Consider the following 23,286-nt stretch of genomic DNA (forward strand, 5'->3'; position numbering starts at 1 on the left):
AAAGATTAAACAGGGTAAGTAAGTCAGCCCCTTTTAAAGATGAGGCACTTAAGGGACAGAGAGGAGAGGCGATTCTCTCACGCTGAGAACATGGCTAAGTGACCAGTTCTATAGCCTCCCCTCTTCATCATTATTTTATATGAGTAAACCCTGTGTGACTTATCTAGTGGTTTGTGTGACTTGCATTTCCATCATTTGTTCCTATGTTTGACACAGAATAATAGAGTAGAAATATATTATAATTTCCACACTTTATTCTTTCTCATAGATTATACAAATTATATTATTATATTTTGTTATGGTTGAAGGAATTTTTTATTTTTTGGTAAACATAATAGTTCCTTTTGATTCCTCTTGTCAGCATCTTCATTTCTGACTTTATATTTTGGTTCATTGTTGATTGACTGGATCTGACATTCAGGAATTTATTTTTCACAAAGGTACTGCATTATCAGAGTAATTTTATATTTGATAAAATCTTGCTTGTGCAATAAAGTAATATCTGGTCAGTTTTTGGGGAGTCTTGGGCCCCTTTTAATTTTTTTCTGAGAACTTTGTACAAATGGATTTATTATCTACTATTGTAATATTGAACATTATGAAGGGCAGTTTGAAATAATCCTCTGTATTTTTTCTTGTAAGTGTCTTTATGTATCTGCCAGATGACTAAAACTTCTTTCTTTATCCTGGACAATAAATAATATAATCTGGGTGTGAGTCACTGTTAGTTGCTCTATATCAAGCATTTCCTGGAAAATGGCATACCACTCAGTCTAGAGATGCCTTCTTCTTTTAGTATAGATATTTTTTTCTTATACTGTGTTATTGACTAATTTCTCATTGTATTTGTTGAGTTCTCTACTTCAGAAACATAAACTATCCTGATGTTTGATTATCTGATTTATACAACTAATATCTGCTTTCACTGTGATTATTTTGAGACTTATGTCTGCATCAGAATTTCCATTTCATTTTTTTCTATCCAGTTCCTCTGTTTCTTCACATTTTAATCTTCATTTCCTTTCTTAGTCTCTTAGCTCTGTAGTTGTTTTTTTTTAATTTATTGTCTTTTTACAAATCTCTAAAATTTTTCTTTAAAACAAAAAACAGATTTCACATTCTTTCTTAGTTGTTCTAATACAGCAATCTCTACACCAAGTACAACTTATCCATTTGAGGTGGTTGGAGTATTTAGATTCAGTAACAGAGAAGACACAGCCCTCTTGTTATGACTGGACAACCCAGAGAGAAGTTTACTTTTCACTTCACATAGCAGCTCAGGGTGTATGTCTTAGATGGGAGGTTGGCACTCCATATCGGTACTCAAGGATTTGAGCAAATTATGACTCTGGATCTTCATCACATAGAGTTCATGTTCATTCTAGCCATTGCCTCCCTTATGAGAAAGGCAAAAACAATAACCAGTTTCCATTGAGTTTTACACATCTTATATTCCTCAGCTTGCATTTTTTTAGACCAAATAGTTATTATTTATTTTTTGTTCTGCAGTATATTTGTATATTTCTTATCATTTCATTTTCTTTGGGTGGTACTTAGAAAGTTCTGCCAGATTTTCTGTTTGGGCTGATATATTTTGTTTAGGTTCTCTTTGACTTTCTTCTAAGATCCATTTTATTTTTCCTCTGAAGTAACTTTTGTAGACCATGCATTTTATGTTCTAACTACATTTTTTAGTTACTGTGTCTTTAAGCAGGGGACTCTGGGAAAAAGCTAGAGGCAATACCATGATGCTCTAATTTTACTTATTTGCTCTTTTTTCATCATCATTGGAGGTTTATGAAATTAGCTTGTTCTCTTTCCCTTCTTTTTTAACTGCAAATATATTTAAACTTTTTAAATTATACCGTGTGTACATTTCACTGAGGAAAAACAGTACTTATTAGGCTTTTCTAAACTACCATGATCTTTACTAGAAGTATTAATGTAATTAATTTTCCTGTGTTTTTATTATTTTTTGTACAGGCTATGAGAGTTGAGACTGTTAACTTGTTTGCCATTGTGGTGATAAACAATATTTAGAATAGCATCTGAATAGTAAACTGTCAAATCATTGCTGTGGGTCTCAATCAATGAGCAATATACAAATGGTGATAAATTTGCAGATACAAGTCCCTATTTGACATGTTCATTAAGAAAGTTAAATGACCATGCAATAAGTATGTTTGAGGTCTCTCTTCCAAAAGATAGTGTAGGGAAATTCTCTACTAATCAGCTGGCCTTCCAGTAGAAATTAACACCCTCCAAATGAATTTCATTTCCCACATTTGGAAAAACAGCTGGAAATAATTTCTAGCTTCTGTGACAATTATTTTGTTAGAAATGCAGATAAAGACTTAAAGGAAAATCTAGTATATTCAGTTTATGACTTTGTGTTCTCAAACTGGTAAAAATAAAGAAAGTCCGCTATTATTTTAGTAAATGAATGAACTGTTACTAATTCTCAATACAATGTTTCATCAAATGGAAAAAAAAAACCTAACTAGTTTGCTTTATAATTTTGATACTATTTGTTTCTAAGTATAATTTAGCTTTAAATATAAAAATACTAATACATTTTAAAAATATTATCAATACTATTATAAACATAATCATCAACATAAAAGACAACTTGTAAAAATAGTTTCCTTTGGACTGACAGAAAACATAGATTCTTTAGTTACTTTAAAAAGTGAAGTCTCTGAGAAAGAACCAATAATAAAACTTCAGGTTCAGTTACACAGAGAGCAGCAATTCTGTCTGGAATACCCACCCTGAACTTGGGTTTATGATCGTCATGTGCAATGTATTCCTTATATTCCATTTTATTACTTTGCTCCAGTTTCATTTTTATAGACTGTCATATACTATATATGAACTCATTTTTTATGCTAAACCTTTTGGCAAACTCACCTCAGTATTCAAGGAATTGCCTGTTTATTTGAGAATTTGGCTTAATATAACAAAGGGGCAAATGGTATAGAGATGGCAAAAATCTGTTTTCTAGATTAACAGCCAATAAGCAGAAAATAGACTTGTACACAAGTTAGGCTTAGTAGCTAAATTTAGTTATGTTTAATTATAAACTATGTAAATCTTTCATTTGCATTGGACCACAGGTTTTGTTGAGCTTTCAAGTGTGAGACGAGCATGCTGTGCTTGCCCAATGCTGGGAGGGCTGGAATACAGGAAGGCATCCTCCTTTAGAATCCTTTACAGGGACATTACCCACGATGGGTCACGCATCTTTGATCATTGTGCTCCCTTTTAGAATTTCAATTTTTCAAAGGACATTATTTAAGTTCTAATGGTTTGCTAAATTGGGTTAAACTGTTTCTGAATTCTCTAGAGTAATAATCATATATGTGGGTGCTTAAGTGATAGCCACATTTGCATCACCTGAAAGCTAATTTTCATAATGCCATATGTACATGGTAAAAATATCACTTAATATATGTAAAACTCTATTTATGGTGCCCCTGAAAATATGTTCCTCCCACAGTCTTCTCCATCTCACTGATGGCAATAGTTCTTTCTCTTCAATATTATATTTACTTTGACCAAAATTCTGTTGGCTCTATTTTCAAAATATATTCAGAATGTGAACATTTATCATGACCCCAATAGCACCATCCTGGGTTGGGCCACCTGGAGCTCTCGCCTGGATTATTACATAGCCTCCCATCTGCTATCCCTGCTCCCACGCTAGCCCTCAGGGTATATCTGAACACAGTACTCTGTTACATTCTAACATGTAAGTTGCATTGTGTCACTTAGAAGGCCCTCTCACAAAGTAAATGAGTACTAGCTACTTTTCACTATATAGTATGATCATTAAAAGTTTTGGTCCAGTAAGGAAAAAGTTTACATATACTATATCTAATTAATATACATATTACCATACAAGACACACATTCTGCTTAAAAGCACTAGCTGAAGAGGTAGACCAGTCTGAATTTAAATTCAATATTTACTGCAACTATCATCTACTTAAGAAATTTCATTAATATCTCCAAATATCGATATTCTGATAAATTAAATGTGATCAAAATGATGTCATATTATTTTATTTTACTGTTATAATTTGTAAGATTGATATATTAGAGTCTAAACTGGGAAAAAGGTACCACTTACAATATTTATAACAGGGGTTTTAATTCTTGGAATTAATTGAAAAGAGAATGTGGAGTTTGGGAATCTATAAAGGGGATAATGAAATCACCCAGAGATTAGCAATAGCACGAAGCTACTGTCACCCTTAGATCAAGATCATAGGACAGATAGCACTACTAAGAGATCAGAAGTCAGCCTTTCAAAGCTAGAATCACAATAGGCCAGTCAGATGCAAGCTTGAAACACAGAGAAGTCACAATTAAATGAACTTCCCTGCAAAAATGAAGTTTAGAATAACGGTTTTCCCCTCCCCACTGACCTCCAAAATCCCCTGTCTCCTCTACTAAAACTGGCAGAAGCCAACTCACAGGTGGATCCTGGAAAATTCACCCAAAGAGGTGAATGCTTCTCATGAAGAATGGAAGAGGGGAAGAGAGAACAGATTGGGAGCAATGGGCCCAGAACTAGCACAATCTGTCACCAAAGTTCTAAAAATCGGCTGTGTTGTCTAGAGGATACTAAAGTATCCATGCAAAGAAGCAATTTTAACTTGTATGGCATAATAAATATATTATCTAGATTATCTTTACGAGCTGGGGTTAATAGATGTCAGAATTAACATTGACTTAAATGCAAAGGCAAATATTTCTAGTGGATCACAGATACTGGTCCATACTTTTTATTACTTATGTACCATATATATAATAAGCCTTCTTAATGAGAATAACTAGTACGTATAACCGTCAACCAAGGGAGGATATCTAAAATCAAATTTTGAAAAAATAATTGTGCAGTATTATTTGAGACACTTTATTAATCTATAAATGTGAAGAAGCTATTGAGACATCTAAGTTATATAAAAGAAACAAAAAAAAATAAAACAGTCTAAGTCCAGATGCAGAAATAAAGAGCAGAGCTGCTCACTGATGTAGACACACAGTCACCATTTATTATAATGGCTTTCATTCATGATCAATGGGAAAAATAAATCCCACAGGATATTGAATTCATATTTATTCTTTTGACTAATATACACTTTCAGTGGTAATGAAAATAAGTTTATAATGTAAAAGCATATCTTAGAAATGTATTTGTCATTAATTATGAATCTCCTTGCATCATGGTAATGTTGCATTTCCATTAAATAAGTTGAATATTCAAATACTTCATTTGAGATGCTTAAAATGTGGATGTAAGCTCAGACTTGCAATATTACAATCACTTAGCTTTGTAGGTAACTTGAGTTTTGTCAGCATTCCTTCTTACTGTGCTAACATAAAACTCAAAAATAACGCACATATCCCTGAATTTTCTGAGGGGAAAAATTCCTATAGCATAGAAACTTTGTGACAGCAAAATTAAGAACTAAATATTTGTATGTCTACAAGAAATTTTTTTGGTTTGATGCATTTTTTGCCTATAAAGAGACAAAATCAGGCAGATATTAAATGTATTTGATTGTCTACTGAGGTAACTCAGTAGACACAGCCTGCTATTGTAATTATCAGCATCGGTTTAAAGTTTACAGAAGAAAAAACATGAAGCTAATGTTGTCATTAGAAATTAGGTGAAGAATATAAAAGGAAATGAATATTAAATTAATGCAGAGTCAAAGCTTTGGAAGTAAGATTGGGTTCTTTATTACTAAAGAAGCTTTTTTAAAAGTAAGGTTATACAAACATATGAACCCTGGTCAAGAAGTTCATAAATATAATTGGCATTAATATAATCAAGTCTCTAATCTTCATATTCTCCTTTTGAATATGATTTTGTATCGTATTTCAATTACTGTCTAGAGATTTCAGTTTATTGTTATCCTGTATTGTTTAATAGTAGAAAACTACTTCTTATAGGCTTAGCAGTAATATAATTTTATATTTTAATTTATCTGGATTCCATTTATTTAATTATTAAGCTGGTGACTTTATCAGTAACTCATGAAAATAGTCCATAATTTTTTAGGAAAAAAATTTATAATTTTAACAGGAAAATGCAAGAGCAATTAAATTGTTTTATGTTGAAAAGGTAGATAGAATATTGTAATTTAAAGCAGTAAAGGAGCCCTAGCAGACTGATGACAACTAGAGAGTGGATAGTGAAATGATACAGTTCAAGAGAATGACCTGAAACACCATAAAGCCTCAATCTCCTTGGTCTCTGACTTGTTTACATTGCTGTTATTTCAAATTATTCTTCAGATTTTGCTGTTAAAAATAGGTTAACTCTTTTAGGGGGGTATTAAATGGTTAAATTTCTTAGCTTTATCCCTTACCTTTCAGAGGTAATTGGGGAGGAAATTGATAAAACTTACCTTATATAAGTACTTAAAACAATTGTTTTTAACTTTCAAGTACTGAATATTTTATGAAGAAAAAAAGAACAATGTAAGAGGCATCCCTTTGTCTCTTTGTAACTAGTTAGGGCCTGAATTCCAAGAATAAACATCTCTCTGACTTTCAGTGTCTGCCAATTTTCTAGCATCTTCCTTAGAATTGGGGTTCTCCTCTGATAAAGGGTAGCAATGCATAGTTAATTATAGCTACATTTTATGTTTCTCAAGAACTTTCACTCAAAAATTCATATCAATATTAGAAATATACATAAAGAGCTTGACAAAAAAGCCTGCTATTTTGAATAGTAATTTTCAAAGTGCTTTTTTTGTACGTGATTCCATTTGTTACTCAAACTTATAGAACTTCTCATGAATATAGATTAGAAAAGATATTCTTTATGGAGAAAGAGATTGAAAACTCAGAGGCAAACAGTTTTCCAAAATAAATGGAGTTCTCTTAGAAATGAGTTTTGATTTTGGATTGAAGACACTGCACCCAGCACTTTACTAGGCAATAGTTACCAGAAATTCCAGTGAAATGACACTGCTTGCCAATAATGGGAATTCCCATGGCATAGAATATTTTTATAACCCATAGAAACATTAACTTTCCCCTAGAATTTCGCTACTGGAAATATCTTTTCTTTTCTGTTTGAATTCTTTTATCAGGGAGATTTTTGTCCTTTTTTTCTAGGAACTAAAAATTATTCATACACATATTTTCTCTAGACAATGAAGAGAGAAAACAGAACTGATGATACACCTTTTGATCCGCCACAATGTCTAATGAAGTGTTTTTCATTTGGTATCACTTAGTAATTTTTTAATGTAAATGTCAGTATGATTTTGAAAATTTGTAAGAAAGAAAACTAACGAGAGATTAGTTTTTTAATCTCTCACCTTAAAGCATTATCATAAAGTTAATAATAAATTCTTTACTAATTTCTCTTATAAACTATGCAAATAATCAAGTATCCAAACTGAAGGAAGCATTTTGGACTATAAGTTAAACAGTTATAATAAAAAACAATAAAAGCGTCATTATGTAAGGACTTATTTAAGTCCTTATTAAAGGCTAGATTAAAATCTCACATTTAACTTATGCAATGGGTGATGTGGGTGGGATATTTTGTGAAGTCCAGCAGCTTTATTTGACTGTGAAATCTAGAAAGAATAGAAATATTCATGTTATGTGCTTATTCCATTAAAAATTTGGAATGAGTAGAAAATGGCTCTACATTACATGCTGAGCATGCTTAGAGCAAAACAACATGCTAGAACCAGTATGAAACCTTCCTAATTTAGGTATTCTTGGTAATGATTATTTGGAGTAAAGTAGTATATTGTTAGGTTTACTTATGTTTTTGGAGTTACTTTTTTTTAATTCAGTATCTTTCAAGTAGAAATACTAACTTTCTTGGCTCAAAACAACAAACAGGCAATCTTCTATCCTTGCGGATATTCCTGTCTATAGCAAGAAGATAAAGGGGCTGATACTACTGCTTCTGCCAGAGTCATACATATTCCTAAGATTTCTTAATCATAACCTCATGGTTTATACAAATTACATATGTGAAAATGTTTCTGAATGTTTCACTTTAGCCCTGGATGACTGCATAATGATTGAGTTACTTACATAGTAATCTTGTCTCATTTAAATCAAGTAAATCAGAGAAATTATTAATGTCTTAAGCAAAGTCAACCATACTTCTAAAAATCTAAAACGATTTCAAGTTTAACATATTAGCTATTACATAATATTAATTCAAATTTTCTCCTAGTTTTTTAAAATAGATTTCTTTATTCCAATGACAGTACTAGTATATCTGGAAAATATTTAATGAAATTTGAGAATTTAAAAATAGTGTAGTTAGAAAACATATTGTATTTTGATAGAAACATTACAATACATTTTAGTTTGCGGATGTTAAACTTTACTATTCATTTGATGTCACAAACATCAGTACCCTCAAGAACTTGTATTTATTGTAATCAAAGAGATTACAATCCCTTTGTGCCTTTCTGAAAATATCCATGTCCATCTCTCTGAAGTTCAGAGGTTTTTAATCTACTTCATTATTCATATGACGTTATTACAATAGTTCTTACATATTCAAAAAAAGGAATATTGATAACATTGAGAGGCATCTGGTCATAAGCAGATGTATTTTAGGTAACTTGATTCATATGTTGAGTACCCTCAGAGAAGGCCAACATGTGATTCATATCTAAAGTTTTTTCTAAATATCTGGTAGAAATTGCCATAAAGATTCCCATTTATTTTAAACAAGTGTTTACTATTTTAAACATTGTAGTAGACATACTATTAAAAAAGCATGGTAGAACAAAAGCTTTTAAAAACCTGTTAGTGTTTTGTACCTATTTGGCTTTAACTCAAGATTGTCTTTTTAGTGGTTTAGTATCTATTCATTTCAGTTATTTCAAAAGATGTTCAATCTGTAGTTTTTATAATTTATACATAATTTAAGTTAAATCATTTGAATTAATTTTTAGTCACTACCACTCAACTAAAATAGTACACATTGCCTTAAATATGTATTAGTAATACAGTCATTTTCATCCATATATAATTAGGATTTTAAGTGTCTAATATTGCTCCTTCATATGTTGTTTAATGTATTAATATGTAAGTGATGAGTATGAAAAACAAAATTTTAAATAAGCCTATGAAAAATTATATGCTTATACTTTTGAACTTTCTTTGGAAGTTTGTTAGTATAAAAATCATAGTGCAGAGATCATTTTACCATATCAGCCTGCTAAATAAATAACTAGTCTCTGTTGGAATGCCACCAAATGACAAAGCACTAACTACCTCATAAGACATTCTACTCTATTATTGTATAACGCTAATATTAGAGAGATAATCTTTATTTTAAATTAAAATTACAAAGACATTTTTATGCAGAGGTTACTTGGCTATAAAAATTATAGTTGCATTACTTCTTAATATTATTACTCTTAAGTGCCAGGCACCAGGTCAAACAATTACGAAACACGCAAGGCAAGGGGTATGGGCCTTTGACAATTCCCTGATTTCTTTACTGCAGGACCTAATGTTCTAATGTGCAAGTGAAATCTCCCAAAGAGGAAAATGACATGCAACATTTATTAGGTTTGTCTGGCCAAAAGTCACTGCTAATAGATCTTCTTCTATAAAATAGCCGACTGGGAAATACCAGAGAATAGGGCTGCTCAGTTCCTGGAGCTCCTTGTTCCCTCAAGATTGGAGATGCATTAGGGCCAGTGCAGGTATGTCTGGGGCGGGTGGCTGTGCACGCTCTCAGCCAGTGTCAATCTCAGCTGGCTGGCATTGCCACACCTTACTGGTTCTTCAATATTTTCAACAGTTTGTATGAATATCCCAGTGTCTTAACCTAAATATGCAAGATAGAAGTAAGAAAGAAGTAGAAAAGAGATACAGGTATTTGGAGGAACAAACAAACAAACAAACAAACAAATGAGACTATATGGGCTCTCTTCCACTCTTGCCACATTCAGAAACCCTTTAACCATCTCTATTGAATGAAGTAAGTGCATAGCCATTAGAAAAGATTTTACTGGTGGGGCTTGTTGTTGAGTTAAGACACAAATGTAGTAATGTATAATATAAGGACAACACTATGATTTTTTTTTTCACTTTCAGAAATGTATTTAGAAATTTCTAGAAAGAAAATATAAAGTGCCCTGGCCGGTTGGCTCAGTGGTAGAGTGTCAGTCTGGCGTGCAGGAGTCCTGGGTTTGATTCCCGGCCAGGGCACACAGGAGAGGCGCCCATCTGCTTCTCCACCCCTCCCCCTCTCCTTCCTCTCTCTCTCTTCCCCTCCCGCAGCCAAGGCTCCATTGGAGCAAAGTTGGCCCGGGTGCTGAGGATGGCTCTGTGGCCTCTGCCTCAGGTGCTAGAATGGCTCTGGTTGCAACAGAGCGATGCCCCAGATGGGCAGAGCATTGCCCCCTGGTGGGCATGTCGGGTGGATCCTGGTCGGGCACATGTGGGAGTCTGACTGCCTCCCCGTTTCCAACTTCAGAAAAATCCAAAAAAAAAAAAAAATCCAAAAAAAAAAAAAAAGAAAATATAAAGTGAATTAAATAGGTTTACTCAATATTCTAAGATCCTAATAATTATTTTAAACATTTACCTGCTATGAACAATGCTTTCACAGATTTTATGATAAAATGCATATTTCATTTTTAAGTAGAAACTAAATACTATCGGAATTATTATTTATCAAAGTAGATAAGATGAACTGACCCTGAAATGGTTTATTTTGTGAATGTGCATTTGTAATCATTTGGTTTAAAAAGTTCATTCCAATAAGCAAAGTAGGGAATTAATGGCTCCCATTTGTAAATTGGTGACATAACTTATTGAAATGCTCAATTATCTTTGGTCCATGAATTGTTCAATTATGCAAGCACAAATATGTCCAAATAAATACTCATTAAGGTGAGCATTATGCCCAAAATAGAAATGTTCTGTATTTTTACTATGTCTGCTCATAGTAAACTCCAGAGAAATGGATGAAGAGCAGCAATAAAAACCCCAGAATTTAGCTATAATTTGAAAAATTAGGTGCCCATTAAAGAGCAATAAAATGGGTTTGTTTAGAAAAATGCATACAATTAGCTTGTTAGATACATTCCTTGATTAGGAATAATCAAGGAATAATAAATGAAACCTCATATTAACATCCACATCCTTTTTTTTTAATAGAAGAAATGGTCAAGGGTGAAAAAAATAAGAATATCACTCAAGTCATAAGTTAGAATAATAAATAGCACACACACTTGCCCTATACGTTCTTCAAACTCCGTTAAAAAAAAAGAGAGTTCATGCATCTCATTCAAACTTCAAAGCTACTTTCTCCTTTTTATGTTTAAACCAAAGCTTTCAAGAATAGAGGCCAGGTTTCCTTTACAATATAAAATTCAGAGCACCGCTTTGAAATTTAATAGAGCAGTGTTTGCTAAAGTAAACATTTTAGTCACAGTGCCCGAGATGCCTCCGTGCATCCGCAGCCTATTCTGTAGGTATTAAAGTGCTTCAAGCTATAGGACTGTCTCTTCCTCAACAGCCATTCAAAGAAGAGATAGAGTTTACGGAGTGCAACTTCCCACTTCTGCAAACAAAATGCACCTTTAGCATTAAACCAATTTCGAGGCTTAGAAAAATTCTGATGGCACTTTAAAAGTTGTGCTTTAGAAAAATCAAACAGGAACACGAAAATGAGGATCCCAGATTCCTGCTTGCACTACCACGACCCTCATCCACAACTACACAGGCCTGGAGAAAAAGGCTTCCCTAAGGAAGCCGGAGGCGTGGGTTAGACAAGCATTTATAGCGATCAACACGTGGTATGAGAAGCCTTTTGTGTTATAAAATGGGTTACTAACACTGCTTCGTGAAAGGCTCCGTTTCTTTTATAGTGCATACCAAATTCAATTACGGAGAAAGAATGGTGGAAATTCTGTTCTTATTGAGAGTTAAACTAGCTTACTAAACCATGTAACTTTTTCCCAGTAAGCCTGGAATATAAACATGTATATGTATTAAAAGGACTTTTCTCCCTACATTGACTACTACAAGCTATCAAACATCTTTTTTATTCTTTCTGAATATTTACTTGTTTTAAAATTTTAACTATATTTCATTCAGAATATATTTAGATGGATCAAAAATTGAAAAACCTTGAAAATCCAGTGATCAATGAAATGCATTATAAAAATGTTATTTTAATTTAAATTAGTTTATTTTGGGTGGTCTTTAATCATATATATATATATATATATATATATATATAAAATTAGAATTTCTCTTATTATTTTCATCATAGCAAGCCAAAATATATTTTAGAAAGTCCTATAAAAATGCAATATTTAGAAATACATGTATTGTCATAGTATAAAATCCACAATTTTATTAACAGTGAATAAATAGGAATAGGTAAACCTTCTTTAGATTTAAATTCATTTTAATAAGAGAATATAATTTTTATAATTTTCTTGTTAGCTGCATAATCCTAATTTCTCAACTACAAATATACATTGATCTTTAGACCTGTTAACTATTTTTAATCCATGATATTTTAAAATACAGTGTATTTAATAACTCATATGATCTTTACTTCAAATAAAATTAAAATAGAAAAAGAAAACAAAAAAGAAGGCATATTTCTCAACATGCAAGAGACAAATTCAAATGGATTCTACTGTTTGTTGTGTGATCAGTTAAATATGTTTTCCCCTAGCACAATAATCGTAGCATTGCAGTTTTCTGGCAACAAATGGCTTCTGGGGGTCACCAAATGTCTCTGATTTGCTACAGTGTTAATCTTCCACAAAAGCTGTTTACTGCTTCATATACACTGAATGCCAGGAACATTATCCTTTAAATCATGCTAATTAATAGATGTATAAATGTTGAAAAGCCAAGTCTTTAAAGTGGAGTCATGAGTGAATACAGCAGACATTCCGCACAGAACTAAAACAGAGTTCTTATGGATCATAAATGCTGATTTTTGTGATTATACATAGCTATTGTCATGCTGTGTATCTAACCAGATTGAAGTGCACTTCAGAAATATGTTTTAAAACCATCTGAAACTGAAAATGTACTAGCGGTGCTAAAGGGTTCAGAGGTACATTAGTAGATTACAGGGCTACATTTCTGCAGCTATTGTGTTTCTCTTGGATGTCTACATTTTAGAAGCAAAACAAAGGCTGGAGCTTCTGAATTTAATGCCCAGACTTGACGTTATGCCGTTATGATATTTCTGTCACCATATTTTTTTGAACTTTCTTTTCTGAAATAAATAAAAATTACATTCAAAATATTTTTTCTCTTTTTTCTGTAAATGGTCAGGCATCATTTGCTATAACACATGATCTAGCAGAACCATCTAGAAAACTTTACTGTATTTTTTAATTTATTAAGCAGACACCACGTGTCTGGCACTCTTACCTGCATCACTGCTTTTTGACCCAATAACCATGCTTCCTACTATAAGGGAGATATTAATATATTTAGTGTTCATAAAAGAATGTTAGGAATTAAGAAGCTTGCTCTTGGTTTCACAGCTTGCTAAGAACCCAGTGATCAGAACTGTAGTCAAATTGAGTAGCGGTTGATACCGTGTCCTTGCATTAATAACTACTATATATATATGTTACTCACATTAGTCTTGACTTTACATGCAAGGTTATATTTTAGCATGTGTTTATATCACAACAAGAAAACTTCTGCCCTGGCCAGTTGGCTCAGCAGTAGAATGTCAGCTCAGCGTGTGGAAGTCCCAGGTTCAATTCCCAGCCAGAGCGCCAGGATAAGCACCCATTTGCTTCTCCACCATTCCCCCTCTCTATTCTATCTCTTTCTTACCCTCCCACAGCCAAGGCTCCATTGGAACAAAAGTTGGCCCGGATGCTGAGGATGGCTCCATGGCACCCACCTCAGGTGCTAGAATGGCTCCAGTTGCAGCAGAGCATCACCCCCTAGTGGGTATACCCGTGGATCCCAGTAGGGCTCATGCGGGAGTCTGTTTGCCGCCCCTCTCTCACTCCCCACTTTGGAAAAATACAAAAAAAAAAAGATAACTTCTAATATATAGTATAAAGAAAAAATAACTCAGGGGTATCAAAGGAAGGGACAAAACATGATTGAGTAGACAAAGAACAGTAAAATAAAGAAGTTGCAGGGATGACTCAAATTTCTCAAAATTGTATGGAAAATTTTAATTACCCTCTTATTTGAAGAATTATCTTCAAATTCAGATGGTGATTAAAAGGTAAATTAAATGTAACAGACAAAATATAAAGGGCTACTCTCTACCAACTGAAGTATGAAGGGATAGCAGACTGTGTGATCATTAAATCTGGACTAAAATCCCACCTCTAACATTTCTTAATGTCTGCTCATAAAACATTCACTTACTTCTCAGAGCCTAGTCTCCTGATCCTTCAAACAAAATTTATAAAATTATTGCAAAAGTTACATAAGCATAGATTGGTTTAATAAGTAAAATGAATGAATACTTTAGAGTAAAAAATTCTGACTTCAACTCTAGCAATGTTATAAATTTTTAATGTAATTTCAAGTTACTTAAATGCTCTTTCTTTCTTCCACTGCAGAAAGGCTTACGAATGGTCACTTGATAGATGATTCTAAAGACTAAGTGACATAATGTTTGTGAAGTATTCCATAAAACAGAAAGATCTTTAACAATTATTACTTGTTTATTGATCTTGTCCCCGAAGTCATCTAGTGCTTTTCTGTTCTTTTAAGCACCAGCTGTCCTTCCAAAAAAAAAAGTGCCGTTTCTCAAAATTATATATCTTCCAATCTGATTATAACTCTCAGTCTTTTAATATAATGGATACAATGAAAGAAGGCCTGCTCTGTGAAATCACTAAACTTAATAGCACCATTAGGTCAGTGGAAGAGAAAAAGCCTCCTTTGTCTCATGCCTATGCATTCTCTGTATCTCAGTGTATCCAGCCAACAAAGGAAGCCAGATAAATGAGAGGAAGAAAGACTCCCACGTTTGTATAAGAAGATAGCAGCACTTGTAGTGGCAACAGTGTGTGAATTGGTGTGCATGTGTGTGTGTGTGCGTGCAGGCAATGTGAGTTTGTATTAGGCTGGAATAGGATTAGCTCCATCTAAGTTCATTTGGCTGGTGAGCAGCAGTCTTTTTTACATATACATACAGCATTTGTAATGGGGTGTTTTATTTTAAATTAACACATTAAAATTTGAGTAAAAACTTGGGAAGTTTTAAAAAATATATCCAACAAACAACAGTAAACAAATTTAAATTTCTAAAATAAATATTTTAGGAATGGCAATTTAGAGGTTATCTAATACAGGGCTCACCCACGTAAGGACAGGTAAACTTCCATTGCAGGTGTATTTAAACTCTTCAGGAACAAGAAATATTTTGTTTGTGATATACTTGATTCCCATGTACAAATTCAGCTGAAAATTAATTATCCTTAACTAACTTTTGCCTCCCCAGAATATGAATTTGATCCCAGGTATCTCTGAAGCATTTCCAGAAAACATCTCGTTCTTCTCATGACAACGTTTCATATATTTGAGGATAGATGTCACTGTCCATTTATTCTCTTATTTCTAATCAGTCCCTCCAACAATTTATCAAGTGACCATTCCAAAACTATTTTCATGTTCTCTTACTGATACTCTAGATACAGTTCTAGTTTATAAATATCTCTGCATGGTGGCACAGAATCAACATAATATTAACAATTTGTACTCATCAGTCTAACTTGCAGGGGAACCATTCTATCCTTGTGATGGGGGCACCAAACTTTAACAAATACAGGCTAAATAAAATTGCTTTATGTTCATTACCAATAAAATAACACTTTTTAGTTGTCTTACTTTTGACACCAGATATAACTTCTTATTTTTTTCATGAACTATTCTTAATAAGACTCCCACATCTAATTTTGTGCAATTAATTTTTAACATAAGTACAGCTAGTGCTCAGCTTGACCACGATTGGTTCCGACAGACCAGACGTAACACAATTTGGTTGTAAATTGAGTAGGCTAGATGTACAGTACTATGAAATGATGTTATAAAAATCTTTAAGTCATATTTTATCATAATTTTCTTTCATTATTGTTACATATCATAATTTTCTTTGTTCATTTTATGCCATCTGTATCATCTCTACACCATTTTGTTTCTTATTTTTACATTCATCAGGTTTAAGTAAAACACTGCATTACCAGTACAACTGGTTTAATATTTGCAAAGACAATTTCCTCTTGGTAGACATCTTGGGAGGGGTTTGATGAAAAATATCCAAGACACAAAACACAAATTGCTGTATTGAGTCTGGGATAACAGTTGAAATAGTGCACGCAGAGATGGTAGTGTTGCTGGAAGCTGGTCCGCACTGCCGTATGTTCAGCTGGGCAACGCTTGTACTGCCAGACGTGGAGCAGTTGTGGCTAGCAATTGTGGAAGTAAAGTTGAATGGTCATAAGTTGCATAGGTCATAAGTCGATCAATATTTGTATGATACTATATACATATTATTTACCCATATGCATTTTATTCTAGTTACTCCAGATAAATTTGAATACTGTTCTTTCATCTATTGAATAAACTGTCATCTGCAAATCTTACAAAATGGCTAATTTTATTGTAACAAAAAAGATTTAGTTGTTGTTTATCACTCTTATTTTCTTTGATACATAGTGTTTTTCTTTAGAAATCATATCCACAAGAAGTAGAATATTAAACTTCTACTTGAGACTAAAACTGAAGTGAAGATTCATCAAGAATTTCAATATAGCTGGTTAGTCATAAATAGCCTGAAAATGAAGGAAATTTAAAAATAAAAATATGTACAAAATTCTATGGAAGCACAGAGCTGAGAACAACTGCTTAAAATGAGGTGAGACGTGAATGTTCACACAGATGGTTCTGGAAGAATGAGTAGGCATGAATGTAGAGCAAAAATGAGAAAAGAATTTCCATGCAGAAAGGCTAGCCAGGGCGAAAATGCCATGATGTAATACATTAAGCAAACTTATTCAAATTATGAAACATAGGTCACATGCACAATATCACTTAGCCATATATATGGAAAGTATTGATTTTGGGGTTTCTGCCAAACACCTAACATGTTATCTCTGTATGGGGCCAAAGAAACTATACTTGTATCTAGCCCTGTTGGTGACGACTATGCATATAAAGATTTAAAAACATTTAAATCTTTAACCTTCCATGGTAGAAAAATTTGCCAGTGTCATCACAGCACTGAATTCATGATGTTGAAAAGAGACACAGCATTAAGTAAGATCATGGTCTGATCTGGGTGAGTCTTGAGAGCCATTTTGATAAGCTGTAAAGGGAAACCACTGAAAGTGTTCTTCAGGGAAGAGAAATGGTTAGATTCCTAGTTAGGCAAATAAATGCTGTCACAATATATAAAATGAACTGGATGGGACATTGCATAAAGATGTAAAGATCATCCCAAAATACTAGGTGTGACAAAGGCTTAATCCAGTTCAAAGACCAAGAAATTGCTGAGAAAGACTGATAAAGAGATTAAATACAGGTCATTGAGCATTTCAAATTTAAGTATTAGAGTACATGGTGACCAAAATTACATGTATATTTGAGAGTAGGAAGATAAAGAATATTCAGTAATTAAAAGCATCTAGATTTATGATGCTGATATCTATTAATATATTTGTATAAAAAGCAGATCTGTAATGAAGAAGGTTAAAATTAGTTCAACTGTTGAATTAGGATTAAATGCTTGAGGTTTGTTTATAGAAAGATATTCAGCCAACAATTGGCAACACAAAGCTGAAGTTTAGGAGACGTCTCAGAACTAAAGACTAGTTTTGAGGCCCATCATGTGCTGTTGGGTGACTCCATGGGACTAGAATCACAGAGTAAGACAAATGGGGAAGAAGAGAACAGTGGGTGGTGCATGGTTGATGCCAGTGTAGAGAAACAGGGCCAGAAAAGAAGGATCATGGTATGAGCCTAAGAAGAAGCAGCCCAGAGGCATAATAAGAATAACACATAGTCCTGGCTGGTTGGCTTTGTGGTAGAGCATCGGCTCGACATGTGGAAGTCCTGGGTATGATTCCCGGCCAGGGCACACAGTAGAAGCACCCATCTGCTTCTCTACCCTTTCTCCTCTCCTTTCTCTCTGTCTCTCTCTTCCCTTCCCACAGCCAAGGCTCCATTGGAGCAAAGTTGGCCTGAGTGCTGAGGATGGCTCCATACCCTCCACCTCAGGCACTAGAATGGCTCCGGTTGCAGTGGAGCAATGCCCCAGATGGGCAGAGCATCACCCACTAGTGGGCTTGCCGGGTGGATCCCAGTGGGTGCATGTGGGAATCTCTTGAACTCACCACTTCTCACTTAAGAAAAATACAAAAAAAATAACACATAACCCTGGTAACTAAAACCAAGAGTCAACGAGTTGCAAAAAAGAAAAATGATCAAGAGAATCAGTTAAGAAAACAGGATAAAAACAAAATAAACAAGTAAATTTAGCAAAAAGATAACTGGTAAATGATTAGGAAGCAAGGGCAATAGTTTTAAGACTTTTAACCCTGGTTTTGCTCTTAGCTAATTCTTCCTGTGAATAAAAGAATCTTAAGATTAATAATACTTAAGTCAAAAAGTCATTCTTTTAAAAATATCACAATCTTAGCTTTCAAAAGCTGATCATTAAAGGATTTTAAATTTCATTTCTGAGATTAATCAATAGCATCATCACTTTATCATGAATGATATGATCGTTTATGCTCACACCTTTATGTGAGGTCTTATCATCTGTGCGCAATAAATCGGAGCATGAAAAACCACTGCTTCTCTTAACATTGAAGTAACATTTCAGTTACTTTTCAGTTCCCTAAAATATAAAAGGCAACTGAAAATGTGTTACTCAAACTCTGACCTCAAAAGTGTAATTAATATACTGGGGAAAATATCTGTATGTTCTAAAACTGAATAATCATTTAAATTATTCTGTTAACATTATGGCATGGTGATTACCAGAACTCACAGTAAAACATACCGTATACTCATGCATTCATACTTTTATGAGATTGATATAGAATATTTGTTAATATCTCTTGCTTATAATAAATTACTTTGAGTCAACAGAAGTAATTCACACAGGAAACTGATCCATTGTTCCCTCTTCCTCCTCCCCTCAAGATATATACTTAAAGTCTGAAAACAGGTTAGAGAATATTCATGAATACTCAATTTCTTCACCACAGGAATGAAGAATACACAAAGACTGCATACTAATAAACTTGTTAGAGAAGTAAATCTTTAAATTCAGTCGACTTTAATTTGCTTAACTCACTGAATTTCATAATATTTCATAGTACAAAACTGATAAAATTCAGGCAAAACATTTCATTTTCGCTGGTCTTTTTCATACTTAAAAAGACCGTTCAAGTTATGTTTCACATTTTGTGCATCTTAACTGCTCTCTCAAATGGAGCTTCGACAAAGTGCTCAGATTAATCTCTTTTTATTATTTGACAAACAACAATGTGTATCTTTTTATGTGTGTGACAGAGACAGAGAGAGGGACAGATAGGGACAGGCAGACAGGAAGGGAGAAAGATGAGAGGCATCAATTCTTTGTCGTTGCACACCTTATTTGTTCAGTGATTACTTTCTTATATGTGCCTTGACCAAAGGGCTACTGTAGACTGAGTGACCCCTTGCTCAAGCCAGCAACGTTGGGTTCAATCGGCAGAGCCTTGCTCAAACCAGATGAGCCCGCACTAAAGCTGGCGACTTCGGAATTTTGAACCTGGGTCCTTCGCATCCCAGTCCAATGCTCTATTCACTGCATCACTGCCTGGTCAGGCACAATGTGTATTTTTTATTTTCTTAAAATTAATAGAATATTAGCAAACATTATCAATCTTATATTTTTTATTATCTGGAAGATAAAGCTACAAAGGTATATTATGAATTTTAAAGTCCAATTTGACTGTTTGTTCTGAGTGCAGTTTACTTAATTAAATCATAGAAATGTTCTTTTCAAGGAAAGCTGATGTTGGTTAGAGCTGCTGACGCAAAGTCAGAGGGAGAATCTCTGTGAAGTCAGCCACAGCAAGATCTTATAGAGCTTAACCTAATCAGAGGAGTAACTGTCATATTACCTTTGACTTAATGCAACCTCGTTTTTGTTTTTGTTTTTTTCCAAGTGAGAGTAGGGGAGATAGAAAGACAGACTCCTACATGTAACCCAATGGGTTTGACTTGGCAACCCCAATCTGGGGCCAATGCTCTGCCCATCTGCAGCTATGCTCCCAACAGAGCTATTTTTAGTGCCTGAGGGGGAGGCTCCATGGAGCCATTCTCAGTGCCTGGTCCCATGAGCTTGAACCAATCAAGCCATAGCTGCGGCAGGGGAGGAAAGAGTGAAAGAGAGAAGGGGTGGGGGAGAGGTGGAGAGGAAATGGTCCTTTCTTCTGTGTTCTCAACTGAGGAATTAAACCCAGGACATCCACACACCCAGGCAGTGCTCTACCACTGAGCAAACTCGTCAGGACTGGTTCTTCCATCTTAATCACAAGTTTCACCAACACTACAACACTGAAGGGAAGGATTAATAAAATCCCATAAAATAAACTTTATTTAGTAAATGATTAGGAAATGTATTAAGATCTTTATAAGTAACAAAACTAGAAATGACAATTACTACTTGCCTAGCGTTTGAAGAGTTCACAATACTCTCAAAAAAGTTTTTTTTTTATAATATTATTAAAACTGGGTTTCTCTATAACAAGAGGGACTCAGATGATCATGACCTGTCATTTCTAGAATTCAAGGAATTTTGTTTTTATTTTTAAAAAACATTTTAAAGTTAAAAAGTATATAATAAATGACAGAAATTACCTCTTGAATAAATGCAACTATATAATCGTTTTTAAAAATTTGCAATTTAAATATATCATTAGTTCCATTCATATATAAACTCCCCAATTCTGTGGTACAATATTATTTATAAGTAATCACAAACTAGACTTGGTAGTAAAGAAACATTTGACAGGACTTTATTTTTTTTTGTTTTAATTAGAACACTTTTTTATTCATAATATGAAAATAAAATAAAAATCATGACAAAACTAGCATTTACTTTGCAGTTTAGAGGCACATAATACTGTATCACAGATACTTCATTCTGCTTCTGGACAAGCCACTCTTTATGAACTAGAAATTTGTTCTGATATTTTAAAAATCTAGTAATATTCATTGTTAAAAAGTTTCAAAAGATGTGCTTTCTTTTTCAATATTTCTACTCAGCAGGGATTTTTCAGTTTTTAACTTATTTATATATATTTGGAAACCCTGTCTGGGGCCAATGCTCAGCTATCTTCAGCACCTGAGGCCAACACTTGGACAAACCGAGTTCTCCTTAGCTCTTGAGGCTGACACTAGGACCAACCAAGCTATTCTCAGTGCCCAGGTCCAATGTTTCAACCAATTGAGCCACTGACTATGGGAGAGGAAGAGAGGGAAAAAGGGGAGAGGGAGAAGAAAAAAAGCAGATGGTCGCCCATCCTGTGTTCCTGGACTGGGAATTGAACTCAGAACACCCATATGCTAGGCAGATGCTCTACCCACTAAACCAACCGGACCAGGGATGAATTTGTCACTTTTTACATTTAAACACAAAAGGATAGAAACTTCAATTCACTCCTTATCTTTCAAAACTGCTCAAGGGGGTAAAGTAGGGGGTTTTAAAACTAGGTTGTAATAATGTCCACTCAATCCTACAATAGGAATAGAACACAAATTAGACAAAAAATCCCTTTCAACTTTTGAGCACAATTTTAAAGAGAAAGTTTTATTCTGAATTCTAAATTTGCCAAGGTCTATGGCTGAGTTTCAGATACTCACTTCCCTTCTTGGCAGTAGATATTTTAGAAATCAGAAGTCTGCACACTTGAGATATTTCCAGGCTCAGGGTGTCAAAAAGACAAGATGCCATATGGTGGGGGAAAAAAAAAGGGATTTCTCACATTCAGTAACACATTTTAACTTCCAAAACATAAAAATAAATAAGTGCTTTTTCAAATTCATAAAAGAAATAATGAGAATTTTGCCCAAATATTATAGACATATCAAAGTGAAGTAGCAAGATGTTTGAGTCTGTCACTTCCTGCAAGCTTTTTACCAAATGCAGAAGTTCAAATTTCAGGATTGTTATATTAACTTTGGCATAAAAAAATGCTTTCTTCTTTGGCAAAGATGACAGTATTCCCCCTCAAACAAAAATTGTAGTCTAATTTAAGTATACAATTTGATGTTTTTCTGGGGAGTTTCTTCAATACTCTGCTTGCTAATTTTAAGTTCAATGGATCAGAATGTGAACGGAATTGACTTAGTGGAGACAAGATCTATGAAGATGGTTTCTTTGGTTGTTTCTTTACCTACTCAGCTCTTTATACTGATATCTAGTTGTTATGAAGACACAAGCTGGTAAATTCTAGAGTTTTTCTACTCTAGTTATTCTATTTATTGACCTGGTGAGCATATTGATATGTTATTACTTAAAGTATTATAGAAGAAATAAATACTTTCAAATTAAATCTGTCAACTTTGTTACTTCTTTCTAATGAACTATTAGCAGAAGGAAAAAAAGTCACTAAAGAGTATAAGAATCAGCATGCTTAGAGATTTCCACAACTTAAGTTATTATTACATATCACCAATTGTTTCATTATTGTAAATACTTAAACACTACTTTCACCTTATTTGCAGAATAACTTATATGATAACAGTGCTGGACTGATTTGGAATATTATGCAGAAATCTTGCAACTCTTTAAAAAGTTTTTTGAAGATGCCTATATAAATTTATGTTCATTATTTAGATTTATACAAGGGATAATTTTGTGCAACAGCATCTTTAGAATATGGGTGCAAGGCTAAACAAATTTGGAAAACAGCATAAAGTTATTAAAGAAAGTAGCATATTGTAAAATTTCATTTTATGAAGCAATTTTTCAAACTGTCAGATTATAGAAAACATTTGTATGTGGGTAGAGCAGGATTTTTTCACATCTATTTTAAGGTAATAAGAAATAAGCTATAAACTTTTCAAATGTTTTACTTTTCTAAATTATAAAATATATAATTTGAGTCCCCAAGTGGATCCTGGTATTTAGTCACTACGAGTCTAGATTCTGATGTGTTCCTAGATTTTATTAAATGCAAAATTATATTCTTCTCTAGCACAAGTTTGCGTTTGAGGGGAAGATAAGGTAGAACAAATGTGTCATTCTGGATAA

The sequence above is a fragment of the Saccopteryx leptura genome, chromosome 1 (genome assembly GCF_036850995.1).
Source record: "Saccopteryx leptura isolate mSacLep1 chromosome 1, mSacLep1_pri_phased_curated, whole genome shotgun sequence".
NCBI lineage: Eukaryota > Metazoa > Chordata > Mammalia > Chiroptera > Emballonuridae > Saccopteryx > Saccopteryx leptura.